The 19,160-nt window shown below is 38.9% G+C and overlaps 1 long non-coding RNA gene across 1 annotated transcript; it reads right to left on the reverse strand.

The window, feature by feature from the left end:
• Positions 1 to 14: 14 nt before the first annotated feature.
• On the reverse strand, positions 15 to 1,482 carry LOC135933852 (uncharacterized). The gene is made up of 2 exons (XR_010573957.1): positions 1,168 to 1,482; positions 15 to 350 (listed from the first exon to the last, which is right to left on the reverse strand). It is a non-coding gene; the product is annotated as an uncharacterized LOC135933852 (long non-coding RNA).
• Positions 1,483 to 19,160: the final 17,678 nt, after the last annotated feature.

The following is a 19,160-nucleotide window of genomic DNA, read 5'->3' on the forward strand; positions in this document are numbered from 1 at the left end:
AGAAGAATAACAACTTCATGTGAATAACTTTACTCTTCTTAAAAATAACTCAGAAAACAAGTAAAAGTACAAATGTGTACAAGTTAGCGACTTCCTCAGTAAGTTTACACTCTTTTGGAGTGATTTTAATTGTGTGTTAAAGAAGAAAGAGATTAGAGGTAAAGTAGAGGATGCAGAGTCCATCACTGAGGCCATCTCTCCTGCATGAAGTCCAGGTGCTGGTTTTCCAGTGTGTGCGTCTGATGGCCCAAAGCTGACTCAGAGCCGTAACACCATCCATGGCTGCAGTATGGAACAGATGTGGGTGTGTCCTCATCTCCCAGAGGAGTCCAAATCGTCATCAAACAGCCCTACAGACACAAAAACATGTGAAAATATAAACAACCAGACTATCAGCAGTGATTTAAGTACTTTAAGACCTCTGTGAAAATCATTTACAGTATATATCACAGAATTTAAGGCCTTTATAATCACAGAACATACAGAGAAAAGTACTAAACTGAATCAATTTCAGCTTTTGTTTTTCATGATGTATATTGTATTAATAATTAAACTTCATTATCTGTATCTTTACCACACATTTGCCACACAGGTGTAGATACTGTAGGTTCAGTGAATGCTTACATTGCACTGATTAGAATATACTGGACATTCAAAGCTAAGATTCAGCGCACTGTGTTAGAGGCTGGGATTGGATGACTTCATCATATATACAACCTTTGATCATCATTTATGTCCAGTTGAGAATGAATCTGCACTCACATATTAAATGAACTGAAATCAGTAGTGTGATCTCCAGTCTTGATATAAGGAATGAGAGAACTGACAGCTGTTATTTTAATCAGCCTGTCTCAGTTGTTTTAACTCTAAGTACCATAAAGTAATGCGGTAACATCTGGACTGACGAGTTTACTGTCAGCATTTTAATCGCTAGTTTAAAGGCTGTAGGTTGCAGCCATTGCTCTAACACTGTATAAATGTAACAGGCCTCAGTGCTGGTTCTAACAGTCTGAGCTGCTTCCAGCTTTATTTGTGAAGAGCACAGCAGCTTACAAAACACGTAGCGAGCTCGTACAGCTGCGCCGTAAAACTTTCATTAGCTAAGATGACCTTAAAATAACGGGGCTACGTGCGGTGATGCTAGCGTTAGCCACGTTAGCACCTTACCTTCAACAGGTGGTCAGACTGTGTAGACAGGCACTCAGTCAGAGGTTGGCTCTCCGTTTCGCTGCAGGGTCCCTTCATTCTTCACATATCCGTGTCGAGCCGAGTGTAAATCCCGAGGCTGAACGGCCTTTGTACAAGCACACACGCTTCTTAGCAGGGCGAAGCTATGAGCTAGAAAAATCCAGGCTGGCAGACAGCCTGTGTCTGACCAACCAATCAGAGAGCTCCTTACATCCCACGGTGTGGCTAATTTGAATAGCCTCCAGCAAGTTGTTAATCGAAGAGCTAATCCAGGAGCTAATCCAGGAGCTAATCCAGCAGCTAATCCCGGAGCGAACAGGAAAGGGAAATGGATTTTGAACTGCAGTTTATTAAATTGCAAGTGGAAAAAGGATTTTGAACTGCAGTTTATTAAATTGCAGGTGGAAAAAGGATTTTAACCTGCAGTTTATTAAATTGCAAGTGGAAAAAGGATTTTGAACTGCAGTTTATTAAATTGCAGGTGGAAAAAGGATTTTGAAATGCAGTTTATTAAATTGCAAGTGGAAAAAGGATTTTGAACTGCAGTTTATTAAATTGCAAGTGGAAAAAGGATTTTGAACTGCAGTTTATTAAATTGCAAGTGGAAAAAGGATTTTGAACTGCAGTTTATTAAAGTGCAACTGAAAAAAGGATTTTAAAATGCAGTTTATTAAAGTGCAATTGGAAAAAGGATTTTGAAATGTAATTGGAAAAAGGATTTTGAAATGCAGTTTATTAAATTGGAATTCAAAAATGAATTTACAATTGCAAAATTTATTCTACAATTCATTATTAAAGCACAGAAATTTTTATTTCGATGCGCGTGGCTCTTGTGGTCCTCCATAACATATGTCATTTATATATAATATGAATAATTTAGGGCCCAGCACAGAGCCCTGAGGAACACCACAAGTTACCTTCAACTGATTAGATTTTACATTATTGATTTCAACATATTGATATCTGTCATCCAGGTAACTTTTCATCCACTTATATGCTATCCCTCTTATGCCATATCTCTCTAGTTTATTCATTAATATAGAATGATCAATTGTATCAAACGCCTTTTGTAAGTCTATAAAAACACCAACAGTATATTCCTTATTATCTATTGCATTAGATATCCCTTCTACAAGTTCCATCACTGCCATCGAAGTGGACCTTTTCACTCTAAAGCCATATTGGTTATCACTTAGGAGATTATGCTTCTCTATATATTTATCAAGTCTATTAACAAATAACTTTTCTAAAGTTTTTGAGAACTGTGGGAGTAGTGATATTGGCCTGTAACTGGTAAACTGACATCTCTCTCCGTTTTTATGGATTGGAATAACTTTTGCTATTTTCATTTGTGAGGGAAACACACCAGTTCGAAAGGACAGATTACAAATGTATGCGAAAGGTTGCACTATATATTCTATAATACTCTTAACTAATTTCATGTCAATACCAAAACAGTCGGTGGACTTTTTATTTTTAAATGTCTTCACAATGTTAATTATTTCTCTATGAGTTACAGCACCAATAAACATGGAGGACACATTCTGAGTAATATGTTTATTTAGGTCATTATTATTTCTTGACTCTGGAATTTCTTTTGCTAAATTAAAGCCAACATTTACAAAGAAATCATTAAATTAATTTACAATGTCTTTAGTTTTATCAAGCACAATATCTTTATCTTTTTTAAAATAGTCTGGATAATTCTTATTTTTTGAGCCCTTTTTGATTATGCTATTTAATATCCTCCATGTTTCTTGTGTGTTACTTCTATTTTGCTCCAATAATGTGTGGTAATATTCTTTCTTACTTGTTCTTATAATATTTACTAATCTATTTTTATATAACTTGTACTTTATCTCAGCATCTTTCGTCCTCTGTTTTATGAATCTCTTATATAGATTATTTTTCTTTTTACATGCATCTTCTATCCCCTTTGTGATCCATGGCTTATTTGATCTGTGATGCTTTCTAGTGATTTTCATTAAAGGACAATGTTTTTCATATAGTAAAATTACAGTTGATAGGAATGCATCATATGCACTACTTGAATCTTCATTTGCAAAAACCTCATTCCAATTGTGTTCCTTTAAGTCCACCTAGAGGGCAGCAATGGCTCTTGTTGTTCTATGCCGTATCATATCAAATGTTTGATTCTTTTTTTTAGTTTTAATCCCAAAATAATTTTGAAAAATTGCAAAAACAGGAAGATGATCGCTTATATCAGTTATAAGAAGTCCACCTACTATTTCATCGTCAATTTTATTTGTGAATATATTATCTATCAATGTAGCTGTATCAATTGTTATTCTACTTGGTTTTATAATTACAGGGAAAAGGGAGTTACTATACATTGTACTGATGAAATCTGTTGTTTTCTGATGTCCATTTGGGTTTAGCAAATCTATATTAAAATCGCCACAAATTATTTGCACTTTTTTATCATTTAGGTTGCTAAACATAGCAGCAAGTTTTTCATTGAATGTCTCAAGGCATGATCCTGGTGTCCTACAGATGCAACTTATAATTATATTGCTAGCTTTTTCAATATGGATTTCAATAGTAACACATTCCATTACGTCATCTATGGTGCTTGACATACATTCAATCAGACTACATTTCAAAACTTTATCTACATATAAAGCAACACCGCCTCGTTTTTTATTCACCGTTCATTGTAAATAATTCGTATCCTTACATTTCCATTTCACTAACTTTCTCATTATCGAGCCATGTTTCTGATATTGCAATTATATTAAACTTTTTTAACTTAAACATTCCGTAATTTTAGAAAACTTTTTATACAGGCTTATACTATTGAAATGTATGACCGACAATGCATTTGCCATTTTAATATTCATATTAAATTGGTCATCTGTATAGTACTCACAAGTACTATTATTGTTATTGTAGAAGTGATTATCTGGGTCAATGTTACTTTCAGGGTCATGCATGTTGTGCTCTGCATAGTTAAACGTTTTGAAGTTCATCTTCTCAGCATGTGTGGCAAAATAACCTCCTTGACAGTCCTTCTCATAATCAAAGTCTCCCTCTTCAATATCTCTGAATGGAAACCTATAATCTGTGTCCAAACTTGTCATTTATGAGTTTTTGTTGTTGTTTTTTCCATTGTTTTTTGAGCCATAAGGCCAGAAACACTTACCCATTGTTCATTATCCAATCGTCACTTTTCCAATAGATTCCATAGCAGATTCCTGATTATTTATATTGCTCTAAGTCTTTGAGTTCTCTTATCATCACAACTTTCGCTTCTTCTGGATTGCCATTTAGTCTTATCATTACTTTGCAGTTCCTCGTCCATGTCGCTTGTATCTTATTTTGTTTTCTCAGGCTGCGTGCCTGTCTTGCAATTTCAGCAGTCTTTTTCGTTAAATGTTCATTTAAATACACACCGGTCCCCTTTAGCTTCTTTCCCTGTTTCAGTAACTCAATCTTTGTTTTGCGACTCACAAACCGAAGAATAATTGCTGGCTTTGTTTTACTGTCTTTTCTGGGGAGCGTGTGGCATGCTGCAATATGATGGCTCTGAATACTTACATTCTTCGTTTGAAGGAATTTTATCACTTGCTGTTCAAGCGTTTGCAGCTCCTCTACCGGGGCATCTTCACCGTCTTTACCTCCGCCAGCTATTACTCTGGCGTAGGTTCGGTGTTGCATCTACAGTCCACTTATGACTAAGTCATCCATTCTTGTGTATTGTTCAAGGTCCTCGAGTCGCCGTTCCAAGTCGTCTATTTTCTTGTCCTTCTCCTTTATCAAGTTTTTTAGTTGTTTTATTTCATCCATTAGGTCATGTAGCATACCTTGTTGTTTAGCCACTTTGCTCAGTTCATCAGACATGAAATTAAGCGATTTCCTAATCTCCTCCAACTCCTCTTCAACTCCTGGGTTTGCTTTTTTAGGCGGCATTTTGAAAATGGTGAGATTGTTATTACCTTGTGATGGCCCGTTGAAGTCACTGTCGATTTACTTGTTGGTGCCTTGCTAGAGGAGCCTGGGCCCAGTGGTTGCTGGAGGATCCTGGGCCTGGTGGAGCAGGAGGATCCTGGGCCTAGCAGCTACTGGAGGATCCTGGGCCTAGTGGCTGCTGGAGGATCCTGGGCCTAGCGGCTGCTGGAGGATCCTGGGCCTAGCGGCTGCTGGAGGATCCTGGGCCTGGTGGCTGCTGGTGGATCCTGGGCCTAGTGGCTGCTGGAGGATCCTGGGCCTAGTGGCTGCTGGGGGATCCTGGGCCTAGTGGCTGCTGGAGGATCCTGGGCCTAGCGGCTGCTGGAGGATCCTGGGCCTAGCGGCTGCTGGAGGATCCTGGGCCTGGCGGCTGCTGGTGGATCCTGGGCCTGGTGGAGCAGGAGGGTCCTGGGCCTAGCGGCTGCTGGAGGATCCTGGGCCTGGTGGCTGCTGGTGGATCCTGGGCCTAGTGGCTGCTGGAGGATCCTGGGTGTGCACTACAACCTGGTTTGCCTCTTATCTGTAGTTATTTTTATTTAATTTAATAACTGTACAATACTCTGTATATAGTAACCATTGTCCTTAATGTAAATATTTAAGAAAAATTGTGTATGTTTCTGTTCTGTGTCCTGTGTACTGTTTGTTTGTATATGTGTCTTTTTGCTGCTGTTACAACCAAATTTCCCCTTGTGGGACAATTAAAGGATTATTCTATTCTCTGTTCTATCTGCAAATTATGCCAGGTGACAGTCATAGCAAAGAAATGAAGCACTTTTGAAATATGGGGAAAGCCAAAAACGGCGCTTCCTCCACTTCCGTAACATTGATTCATTAATGTTGAATTCTCTCGCAGCTGCTCTATTCCCATGTTGTTGCAGTATATTAATAACTAACCTTGTATTGTGGATGGATTATCTCAGTTGTTCTCCTGACTGAAGTTTGCTCCCGTGTATAGCATCCTGCTATGCGATTGCATTTGTCCCTGACCACCAGAATCCCTCACGTTAACTTTTATCGAGTGGAAAAAAGTTAGTGTTCATCCTCCAGCTTCACTGTGCTAATGTTATGCTAACATAGCTGTGTCGCTAGCAATCACTTAGCACAACATTATATACCAGGTAGCAGTGGCGGAGCGGGGGGGTGGCTTACTGGGCTTAAGCCCGGGTTGTTTTTTCAGAAGCCCGGGGTCTTTTGGAGTGTAATTTTTTTCATAGTTAGATGCCTGGCTGACAACTGTATAAAACAAAAAACTACACACAATATTCGAAGCACATAGTGCACTCTGTGGGAATTTCCGACTGTGCGTAAATCCCCCCTAATATTGGTATGATCCGAGCTCAGACACGAAGGCCCTTTCTCAATATGCGTACTTGTGCGTACTTGCGTTCTCGTGCACTCGTGATGCGTCATCAGTCGGAGACCAAGTACTGTTCCAATTCAAAGTACGCATCAAGCCGAGAACGCGAAAAAGTCCCGGATGTGTTCTCGCTCCGCCTGTTTTATCGAGCATGCATCGGTGGTGACTTGTGTGTACTTGGTACAGCTAAATATCCCAGAATGCATTTTGTCCAAAACTCAAACGCAGCAATGGCGACCGAGCGGGGCTAAAAACTTTTAAACATTACTCTTTCTGGGTCACAAAATAAACTTTTAAGTTATTTTCAAGCGAGAATGTAGCTGTGTAAACTTCAAATATCTGCTCGATTTATGAAGATATCACATATTTGCAAACGTGCTCCGATGTTTTCGGAGACGTCTGTGACCCGCCAGCTCCATAGCAGACAGCGAGGTCAAGGATCACTAGAGCCGGCGAGAACAGCGGACTCCCGGCACATCGTTTTCAACCCCCCCGCAGTCTTTTCGCTACTCAGGTTAAACAAACCCCAGCAGCTGTCTGTATTGAGTGTCCACTAAAATAAAAAGTAAAAGCGTTCTAACATCTCACCTGCTTGTTTTTATTAAGACATACATGTACACTATTTTTATTAATAGAGATTTCGCTGCTGAGGTTAAACATGATATATAAGTAACTTAGATCACTTCTAAATGTTAATGTTTGGTTTATTTCAGTGTTTTATTTGTTCCTGAGTAAATCGGTTTGGCTGTGATTAAAGTTAAGCTTCACAACATATTACTCACAGTTAAATTAAGAGGGGATGGCAGTAAAAACTCCGGACCTGTGACATCATCAAGTACGCTGGTGTTCCAATTATACAAATCGCGAGTCCGTGCTCGCGTTCTCGGCAAGTCCGTACTCCCGTGAGGTCTCGGCAAGTCCGGTCTCGCCGAGAACGCGAGTACGTACTTGCGTACTTAGAATTGAGAAAGGGCCTAAGTGACTGAGCGAGGGGGCGGGGGCAGCTGCTGCCTACAAGTGCGCTGTTGGAGAAACGGAGCGAGTAGTGATGGGATTTCCGGCTCTTTTTAGAGAACCAGCTCTTTCGGCTCGGCTCACTAAAAAGAGCCGGCTCTTTCGGCTCCGAACCGGCTCTTTAGGTTGTTTTGTTGCTTTATTTAATTTATTATTACAATAATATAAAATTATGCACAAAAGGAATTACTAATGTAAAAAAAAAGTGGTTTGATTTATATATGTTTATATATAAATATATACAGTGGCTCCTAGAGACACGTACAAACTCCAAAAAGCACATACAAACTCTAAAACACATTTCTAGCGTTAACTGAACTTCCAAAACAGAGCTACCTAGATCACTTAAATTACACAATTGAAAGCATATGTGTATTGTTTGTGTATTTATACACAAGCACTCATATATATTCAAATAATTTAAAAAAAAAGTTCATTTACCTCTTACTACCACCGGTCATTGGTACTTGCTGGCTTGTGTAGCCTCTAGGTAACAAAAGCTCAACACTGCGCCTAGCATTCTGGAGCACTTCTGTTGTCTTTTGTACATGTTTTGGAATTTTTACGTGCTTCTGAGGCTACGTCCACACGTACACGGGTATTTTTGAAAACAGAGATTTTCCGTTTTCGTTTTAAAAAATAATCCCGTCCACATGTAAATGCAGAAATGAAGGAAAACGCTGCTAGGAGCATGCCAAAGCAACAGGTGCCGATATATTCCTAAACGTGTAGAAATGTTGGCCAATCAGAAGTCTAGAAGCCTTGGTGGGAAATAGTAAACAAAGATGGGGCGTAGAAGCAGAACCGAGTCGTATGTGTGGAGGGACAGTAACTGTGTGTGTATATGTAAGCATTTAAACACTGCAGAGAGTACCAGTAACAGTATTGTAGAAATTCATTTCACCGAAACAAAACGTGGCGCACAGTGTGACGTCAAAAAAGGCGCACATCTTTGACGCTGCGTTTCCTCGTCCACGCGTAAATGCAAAAACTGAGTTTCCGAAAATATCCACCCTGACAGGCATTTTTAGAAATCTCCATTTTCAGAGACCGAAAACGCCGTTTACGTGTGGACGAAAGGTGCAAACGCATAGAAAAATCTCCATTTTCAAAAATACCCGAGTACGTGTGGACGTAGCCTGAGTTTTTACGTGCTCCTGAGTTTTTACGTGTTTTGGAGTATGTACGTGCTTCAGGGTTTGTACATGTTTTGAAGTTTGTACGTGCTGCTTTGTCTCTAGGGGCCACCGTAAATATACTTTTATTTATTCACTCCACATAAAATGTAATAAATAAATCATATAATACAAAAACCAACTAGTTACATTTCAACTTTTAACTATTTAAATTTTCAGCTTTTTCCTTTTAAACAAATTTAAAATGAAACAACACAAAACACTGCAAACCACAACACAATTAAATATAAATTAAAATATGAAAAAGAAGATGCATATTCTCTGTCATATGGGCCTGCATGCAGTGGCGGTCCTAGCCTGTTTGGCGCCCCGGGCGAACGCGCCCTCTGGCGCCCCCCACACACACACGCACGCACACACACATATATGACCCTATATATGAAGAGAGAGAGAGTATGCATAGTATGCAAACGGCTACCAAACAGACATCATAATTCGTCATACAATGAGAACAGGACAAATCAACAATTGACACTGACTAATTAATATTATATTATTGTATATATTGTTTGGAGTTTAGTCTGTTACTGTTACTATTTTTACCATTTCTTCTTGGAGGAACTGTAACCCACATAATTCCCTTAGGGATTAAGAAAGTATTTTGATTCTTAATGTTTTAGGATACATGACCTGCCATTATCCAATGACACATCTGCTTACCTGTGTCTTTTGCTCGTTTCTCCTTGTAGGAGCCATAATTAAATGTATTGAATTTTAATGATCACTGGGTTTTCATTTGTTTGGTTGCTATGGTGATGTGTAACGGGAGTCACGTGGGTGCTAGCGGTGACATTAAGAGGGCGTTGTCAGTCTGTCTTTCACTGGTTTGATTTTGACAGAGAGGAGGGCTGGGTAGCCGTAGTTTTTGTTGACGGCAGCACAACGAGTTTCCCCTTGTTGCATTAGAGCTGTGATGTTTTAAGAGTTTGAATCGCGAGCCGATCACATTGCTCTGTAAACTTTTCAAGCACTTTAATAAACAAGCAAGCAATTCCACCTCTCGCATTATTGCGTAAAGTTGACAGCGCGTCAGGCAAATAGGCAGGCTCAGTCCTCGGCCTCTAGCGACTGTGGAAGTCGCTACACTCCTCTTCTTTTCTCTTTTTTTTAAACTTTAAAAACGGGTTGTGTGAGACTTTAAATCAACAAAATATAAAATATACATTTTAAATTGTTATTGATCCCTTTACCCCTGGTCCTAAAGTGTATATTTATTTTCTTACTCTTCTTATATTTATTGTTTGTTTACTTGCACTGCTGTAACCGGAGCCTCGTCGTCTCGTCTCTCTATATACTGGACTGTATGTAGCGGAAATGACAATAAAGTTTACTTTACTTCAGCAGAGAGCAGGCGCACCGAGGGCTCTCGCGCTCACTTTTCACGTATAGAATTTTGAAAAAACATTGGTGCAAATTATAAGTCTGTATCATAATGTCTGCTGTTTTCATGTTGTTGGTTTGTTTTTATTTTGCGAGTTGGTTATTAGACGCTGCTCCAGCCACCCAGAGAATCCCCCGCCGCCCCGCCCTCTCCTCTCTGTGCCGCAAGCAGCAGGTGCACCTCGCAAACGGAGGGCGCCCTTACTCCCAGCAAATGGGCGACAGAAAACCGATCGGTGCCTATGCCATTCCCAATATGCGCTGGCATGATGTCGGGGCAGCATGAGTACGAGCATTTTTTTTTTTTTTTGCCGATGCCCGTGATGCCGCCCCCCACCACGATGCCGCCCCAGGCAACCACCCGTGTCGCCCGTATCTAAAACCGCTACTGCCTGCATGAATAAACTTTCTGAATCCTTTATCATCTGCAACCGAAAATAGTTGTGGATGATTACTATACCTTTCTAATGTGACGTTGTTGTCCCTGGCTCTCTTTCTCTCTCTCCCCCTCCCGCTCTGTTCCTGTGCTACTGCGACTGTAACTACCGCCTCTCCCCCCTCTGCCCAGCGCAAAGCGCAAGGCTCGCGTGCGGAGTGAAGCGGAAAAAAAGTGCGAGAGAGAGGGTGAGAGAAAGAAAAAAAGAAACCCACGGCTCGCGTTAAGGAGCCGGCGTCGTTCACTTCAAAGATTCGGCTCTAAGAGCCATTTCGTTCGTGACAGACACATCACTAGGAGCGAGGCACACAGAGGAGAGCTTAAGTTTGACCAGGTACCAAAGCAAATCATTCATACTGTACAAATAATGTAAATATGACGGTGTATCACAAAAGATTGATATCAAACTGATCACTTGACCCATATTAGGTTACTTGCTCTTCAAGTGAATAAACAAATGGCGAAATGAAAAGCCGAACAACAACAATGCTGTTTCTTTAGAGAGTCTTAGCTTACATGTTTATTTCATATTTTCAGTTGTTACCCTCCACGGCTAAATAAATCGGTTTCAGTAATGTACTGATATACAAGAATGGACATAAGGAGCTTCTTTCAAAGAAAAATCTCTGGTAGATGTTATTTTATATATTATGCTTTGTATGTTGTTCAGTATATTTCTATGCAAAACAAGAGGAATTTCAATACACAGCAGTATATTCACAGTTTAAACCAGATATTTACATACACTTTATGGAAAACACAAGAACATTTTTTTACTGTACAACATCAATTTAGAGTAAACTTGTTTTGTTTTGGATAAATAAATATTGAAATATCTTTTGAATTAGTTAAATGTCAGAATAAAGAGAGAGAGCTGTCTATTTTTTATCACTTTCATCAAATTTAGGAGTACATATACACTAATAGGGCTGGGCTATATCATACCGTTCACGGTAATACCGGTGTAATTTTGGGCAACGATAGGAAATTGAAATATCGTGATAGAATATGGGTAAAACGCGCATGCGCAGTGCCTATGTTTACATACGCACATGACGGCGACGGAAAATGAGAAGGGCGAAAGCGGATCGTTGAATGAAACGGATGAACTAGAACTGGTTTGTAAAAATGCTGCAACTTCAGTGGTGTGGAACTGGTTTAGCTTTCGTCCGTCAGATACACAACAAAGCACTATTTTTGGTAGCGCATGCTAGCGGGCTGTCGTTATTACCTTGTTGTTTGGAAAATACGGCACACTTAAAATCAATCCTTTGATTTTTCTGAAAATCAATAGTGCCCCTTATAATACCGTGCACCTTATGTATGAATTCTGGTTGTGTTTACTGACCTCGAAACGATGTTATGTGCTACACGGCGCTCGAAAATCTGTCAAATGTTTCAGTACAACTTTGCTAAGCTACGAAGCCGCACCGCTTGATGGATTGTCAGAGCATTACGGCTATCGTAGGCAGGAGCCTCGTGGAGTGATACGTACTGTGCTTCAACACAATATTACCGTATTGTGTGTGTACAACCTCTTTTTAAGTTTTGTGGATATTAAACATGGTTATGCTGAGGATATGTCGGCCAGTTTCCACTGGAAATGCCTTTTGGTTAAACTGTCAGCAAGGAATTTGCATTTGCACTGTTAAATGTTTATATAACTTTAATGCACATAAAAAACAGCTGCTTGTTTAAGTGAAAATACAATGATGGGGTTTTTTGCACTAATAAAGTTGAGGAGTTGTAAAATATTTTGTTCTAGTGTCAATTATATCATCAGTTATATCGTTATCGCAAATTTTCAAATGTATATCGTGATAAATATTTTTGGTCATATCGCCCTGCTCTATACACTAAGATTATTGTTAATTAATAAGAAAAACTCCAGACGATTCCATTCTGAGCTGAAGAAGCTTCTGATGGTTAGTAGAGTCCATGTGAGTAAATTGGTGGCACACCTGTGGATGCATATAAGGCAAAACACAGAGCCTGTTTCTTTGAAATGGGAAAATCAAGAGATGTCAAACAAAACACCAGGAAAAGAATTGTGGCCCTCCATAAGTGTGGATCAATTTTGAATACAATTTGGTGCCATTTACAATTAAGAAATACAGATAGTTTCTCTCTTTACTCTTAAAGTTAACAAATATGTTTTTTATATTTATCAATCTAAAAAAATAAACATTTAGTCTGATTTGATGTTACAATTAAAAAAGTGTTTGTGTTTTGATCTGGTTTATATCTGGTTTCAACTGTATATTTGATGATTGTCAGCACAAAGATGGAGAGAGAGGAACAGAGAGGGAGATGGAGAATGAGGACAGAACAGAGATGGAACAAGAGCAGGTGAGGCAGACATGTTAGTCAAATGGTTGTTTACCAAAAGTATCACCGTATCATAGGTACTCATGTATCTCGTACCTAATGTTTCTTTTTAGGTTTGTTAGTTTTCAATTTCTATATTTATTAAGTTATGCAGGCTTGTTTGCACAACAAGGCTAAATAATTATATAAACTTTTCTCAATCTAAATAGTGGACTTTGGTAGAATTAAAAAATAAGTGTAGCGCAGGTCTATGATGATTTTTAGTGCTACTATCATCTAGTTCTGATTCTGGTTCTGTCTTGGTTAAGTCCTAAGTAGTCCTGATTTTGAACTGTTGTAGTCCTGTTTTAATTCTGGATCAGTTCTGGGTCTGGTTGAATTGGGGTTTAATCCTCGTGTCTTGATCAAGGTTATTATCGTTAACGAAAACTAACGAAATAACGAAAACTAGAAGTGAAAAAACATTTTCGTTAAGGGAAATAAAAATAAAAACAAAAAAGGGAAAAGTAACTAAAACTGTAATGAGTGTTCACAAAACTAACTAAAATTAACTGAATTTATAGCAAAAATGTGTTTAGTTTTCGTAGATGTGTGTGTGTCATACAATAGTCAAGGGTAAAAAAGAAGATAAGTTTCCAGGTTTTTTTTTCGTGCTGTGTCTCATTATGCCAGCAGGTGGCAAGTATGTTAGTCGGGTCGTCTGTGTCGCTGCTCCGTCCAAGCGCAGAATCATGTCAGGAAAAGTCGGGAGAAAGCGCCAGAGTCCAATTTGGGATTACTTTGAATATGACTGTGTTTTGGATAAAGCAAGTGTCTTGTAGTGGAAAGAGACAAATTATGAGGGACATTTCTAAAGGGAAAAAAATCCCACAAACCTTAAAGTGCACTTGAAAAGCTCACACAAGAAGGCTAAGCTAGCTTACCTTGAGAAGGTAAGGGAGCACACTCAACCCTCATCCCCAGAAAACAGAAGCTAACCCCAGGCAAGGCAGCGTGATGCATCCCGAGACAACAGGACTGGGATATCTACATAACTGTGTGAGTCAATTGCCTTCAAAACATTTATCAATTCACTTGAACCAAAATTACGAACACCCAGTGCTGCAAGAGTTAATAGTCTCATTGGGGCCAAGATATACATTGTGTATTTGCCTGGTATCAATGGTTGTTCATCTGCCCTAATTTATTTATTTATTTAAAGAACCCATAGGTGGGAATGTGAGTTGTCTGTCTCTGCGTGTTAGCCCTGCGACAGACAGGCGAGCTGTCCAGGGTGCAGGGTATGGTAGCTGGAATAGCAAAATACCCAAGGATAAGCAGAAGAGAATGACTGATATGATGACACAGGGATTTTGCTACACTTAATTATTGCAAACACAACTAAAACTATAACTGAAACTAATCAAAACTAAACTGAAACTAAGGATTTTCAAAAAATAAAAACTAAACGAAACTAGCAAACAATTGGTAAAAACTAATTAAAACTGATATAAAATTGAAAATCTGAAGTCAAAACTAAATAAAAATAAAAACTAATGAAAACTGCAAAACTATTAAAACCCTGGTCTTGATACAGCCCCGACTTTGTTCTGCCTTGCTGCTTAATTAAAAAACTAGCAGATGTGATATATATTTTTCCCTATATGAAGTGAAGCGAGATCGATCAACTGCAGACCAGACAACAAACGACGGAGGCTCCAGAAAAGTGCAATCAAACTATGAGTTTATTACACAGGAGAAGAAACATCAGCATATGTCCTCTTCTGACAAGAATACACTGAATGGGGGTTTTATAGGACAGAAAATGTACGCCCCCACGTACACGTCAAGTACAGGTCAAAAATACATTGTTGACAGACATGGGTACATCTTGTACATTTTATAGCTATAATCAGACATAGAACTTCTCTATTCTATAACACTCGCCTTTTAAGGTAATAAACTTAAAGCCTCAGGTTCCCTTAGGGCTAATTATTGACCCTCGTCACCAAACACTAAGTAGACAGAACTGCCGCAGGTCTCAGAAAGAAGCAGAAGACACTTGGGCCTTCGCTCAGGCCTGCTACTAGATTAATATGTGTAATGTAAGCCTGCATGCAATTAGCCTGCTATGTTCTCATCCTCCCTCAACATGTATCACCTGAACATCGCGTCAGTGAAGCTTACAACCCTCCTGAATGGAACACCTACTCTAAACAAGCACAGATAAGCAATGTGTATAGAATAAACACAACCTGTAAATAGAAAGGTCAATATGGTGACAAACATCTTCAATATAACCCTGTAAGAAATATTACTGATAAAATAATGCTATAAAACATGTTATTAATGCAATTATCATAAGGCAGATTAAATGGCAGCAATAAAAGAATTTCTGAATCCTAACAGAAGTCACTGTTTTTTGAACGAAAGTCAAAACAGAGCCAATTAATCTTTCAGTCATTTCTAACCCCCCCCCCCCCCCCCCCCCAAAATAAAAAAAAGAAAAACACATGCATACTACCCTTTAGGGCTAAGCCCCGGGTGTTTCAAATGTCTGCCTCCGCCTGTGCCAGGTAGTCCAACTTCAGTAACCCTACAAACGCCACTGCTGTTTAGTTTTCTGTCTTCATTTATGTTGGAAGTGGTAGCAGAGCTGTGCGTTTGAATTAGTTTCAAAAATCTCTCAGTCAGAACATGCTATATCATGTTTAGGTAACTAGCGAGCTAACTTCCTGTTAACTTGTAACTCCGTTAAATTTAATAACGTCTGTTTTCATGCATGCATGGATGTTAAACTTAATTGTTACACCTGGTAAAGCAGCAACGCTGATGATTTTATTAAAGCTGAAAGAATTTAGACAGTTTTTAACTCTCAGTATTTGTTTGACTTTGGGACCTGAAGTGGACGGAGTTTTGGACCCAGATTACTCCGCGAAGCTCCTCACTACGGCAGCTGTAATACTCTGACAATCCATCAAGCAGTGCGTCTTACCAAAGTTGTACTAAAATATTTTTAACAGATTTCTGCACGCCCAAATCGGTTCGAGGTCAGTAAGCACAACCAGAATTCATACATAAGGCACACTCTCGATTTTTGAGAAAATTAAAGGATTTTAAGTGTGCCTTATAGTGTGGAAAATACGTTATACAGAAGAAAAGAATATATCGCGATATATATCGTTACCGCACATGCTTCAAATTATATCGCGATATGGATTTTAGGCCATATTGCCCAGCCCTAGTTTAAACATGTATTTCTCTTGTCACGGCAACTTCTTGAGAGATGACTCAGTATGCAAATTAGTTGAATGACTAGGGACAGGAAAAGAAAAAAGAGAAACTTAGGTTTCCTGTCTAATTGTATGCGTGAAGCTTGCACTGGAAGAGACACTGTGACTGTGTGGCTTTTAACAAGACTTTCTGTGTATTTAGCAGGTGAAATTATGTCAGTTGACCTCGGACTCTCAGGACGCTGTGGAATCTGAGGCCAACCACTGAGATATGATGTGGGGAAAATGAACAGAGGGAGTGATTTTAAGTCTGATTTCAGACTATGTAAGTATTAGTTAAGCCAAGAGTAGGGCAAAACCTTTGTGGCCAAAAAGTTCTAATCCCCACAACATATGGATATATTAATAAGAAAATTTTCTTATTCTGAGATTGTTGACGTTGTTGTTGTAGTGATGGGTTGAATCTGTCGGTTAGGTTTGGGTGTTCTTATTTTAATAGAGGGAGTTTTATTAAACATGGACATGTATTAGAGGGGGGCCCATTATTTTTGTAACAGTGCACTTAGAAAAACCTGGCAGGTGATTTTGTTTTGTGCTTTGATGAGCTAATAATCAGCTCTCTTTTTTCTCATTTTTGTTCTAAGCAGGCCTGCATGATTGAATTAACAGCGCTGTAAAAATTTCTGGGAGAACAAATATAAGGTGAGCTTTTCCAGATTACAATAGGCTGAGGAAAAGGCTACCTGTGGGGACCTGATCAGCTTGTAAGTCCCTGTCTAAAAGGATTGCAGCGATCAATCCAGTCCAAGAGCAGAGAGAACTCTTTTCTAAAAAAAAACCAAAACAAAATAAAACAAATGAATGAGCTCATTTTGCTGAGGGTGGAGAATCTGATTATTTGAGCGGGAGTCTCCACTATCAGCAATACCTGGTGTGAGTGAAAGTGTGTGAATGGACTGTGACGGGACACTGAGATAAAGACTGGACCAAGGGTAGGATGAATAAATGTTGACAAACAATTCACCATGCTGGCAAGAGAAAGGGGATGCTTTGCTATGCTTTGTTTTGCTTTTGCCATGAGCAGGAGGAGCGGAAGACTTAATTCTGGGGCTGCTGATTTTGGGTCGCTGATGTTTGCTTTAAAAAAGAAAAATTTCTGTTTTGTTGACTGGGGTTAGAGTATGGTATTGCATTATATTGTTGGGAAAATGCCAAATGCTAAAGGGGAGAAAATTTTTGATATAACTCATGTTACCAGTAACTAAAGCAGGCCACTGTAGAAGTCAATCAACTTTTATAGAGGAGAACAGTTAGAACCAAAGCCAAATTTAGAAATTATATAGCGGATTGGTAGACTTGTTACATTAACCTCCTAGGACCTGGCGTCCACATATGTGGACATCACATTTTGGGTTGTCTAGACCAAAATACAAAATTTTGCTCTACAAGGGCCTGATATCGACTTACAAGGACATTATACAGTCACTGTTCTAACGAAATTTAAAACGAATGTCCTCATATGTGGATCTCATTTTTCTCAGAAACAAAAATTATGTAAAAAAAATAATCAGGTAATTCTTTGTTTTTACATTCATCAGGTCCCAATCAGCCCAAATAGCAAAGAGAAATTAAAAATGCATGCCATGAAAGAGTTCGGGTCTTAGGAGGTTAAAAATGTAAGTTATGGAATGACAAAGACTGGTACAAGTGGCCGAGGTTTTTCCGTTTAAAATCGTAAGTTATTAAGAAGAGAACAATTGGTAAGGGTCTGTGATACTTGCTGGCACTGAAGAAGGACAGGAGCAAAGTAAGGAAAGCAAACTCATTTTGGTTAGCTCTGATAAATTCAAAATTAAAAGTACCATGACATTCAGAGGATCAATGTGAAATTAAAATACAGGAAATTTTCCATGAAGCACATGACTGATAACTGTTCTGTTTTAAGTTTCTTTCTTATAACACAGATTGGATCATAAGTGGGGAAAACTGAGTATGAAATGTGAAGTTCAGGTTAACACACAGGTTTTGTTTATAGGAAGTTCCAAGGATGCAGGATGGAAGGATGGAGGCAGGAGTTTGAAAAGATTTGACATGATGATTAAATTGACTTTATCCCTTAAACACAGGTTTGCAGGCCCGGAGCAAATATACACGAGAGGAGGATCGCTGAGGTGTTTGGAGAAATAATATGACTAACCTTTTTCTTTTGATTTCCTAAGCTCTGGTAAGGTATCTTCAGTTTGTGACACACAAGAGGTGTCAAAAGGGGGAATTTCAGGTTTAATTTGAAATAAGGGGTTTTAGGATGTTTTTATGACTTGTTGGGTGATTGATAATTTAGGCACGATAAAACTTATGCATAAGTGATTGCTTATATGGTTAAGCTTAACTGATTGAAAATCTCTGACTTGGGTTGGATGTATTTTAGTAGAATAAGCGTTTATAACTATTTTCATACACACATTGCAATTGTGCTCATAAAGAGTTGTTAAGCACTCACCCTTAAGAAGGTCATAAGCTTCGTTCAGCGTGACTGTCTGAACTGATATATTGCAGGGATGGCGTGGAGTGTAGTGAATGAATGCATAACATGCTCTCATGATGAGAGGTGAAACGTCTTCAAGCAACTTAAAGAAGTCCAGACGCTTTTCTTTGCAAACTCCTTTGACTACGATGACCTGGATGACTGAGAACCTTCACAGACAACATGCTTACATACACAAACATCACATCGATTTATTTTCTAGGGTAAAGGTGGAACACATCTTGCTTTGTCTTTGCTTAGCAACTAGTGATGCAGAAGGTGTTAAAGATAAGTATGCCATGAATAAGTTAACAGGAAACATGTGGGGGGTGAGACAGTTGAAACAAAAATGTTGCAGATAACGGAAACTTGTCTCACTGTCATTAACTGTAATTTTTGCATGTTATATATCTGCTTGAAGCAAAAAGAGGCGTAAATACTGATAGACAAAATTTTGGAGTGTGCTTTGTAGCGGAGATTTATGCTGATATGGGGATGGTGTATATCTTACCCTGGGTGTGTTTAATAAAAATTTAAAGTGTTGCTCACACACATA

The sequence above is a fragment of the Pelmatolapia mariae genome, linkage group LG16_19, assembly GCF_036321145.2.
Source record: "Pelmatolapia mariae isolate MD_Pm_ZW linkage group LG16_19, Pm_UMD_F_2, whole genome shotgun sequence".
Classification (NCBI taxonomy): domain Eukaryota; kingdom Metazoa; phylum Chordata; class Actinopteri; order Cichliformes; family Cichlidae; genus Pelmatolapia; species Pelmatolapia mariae.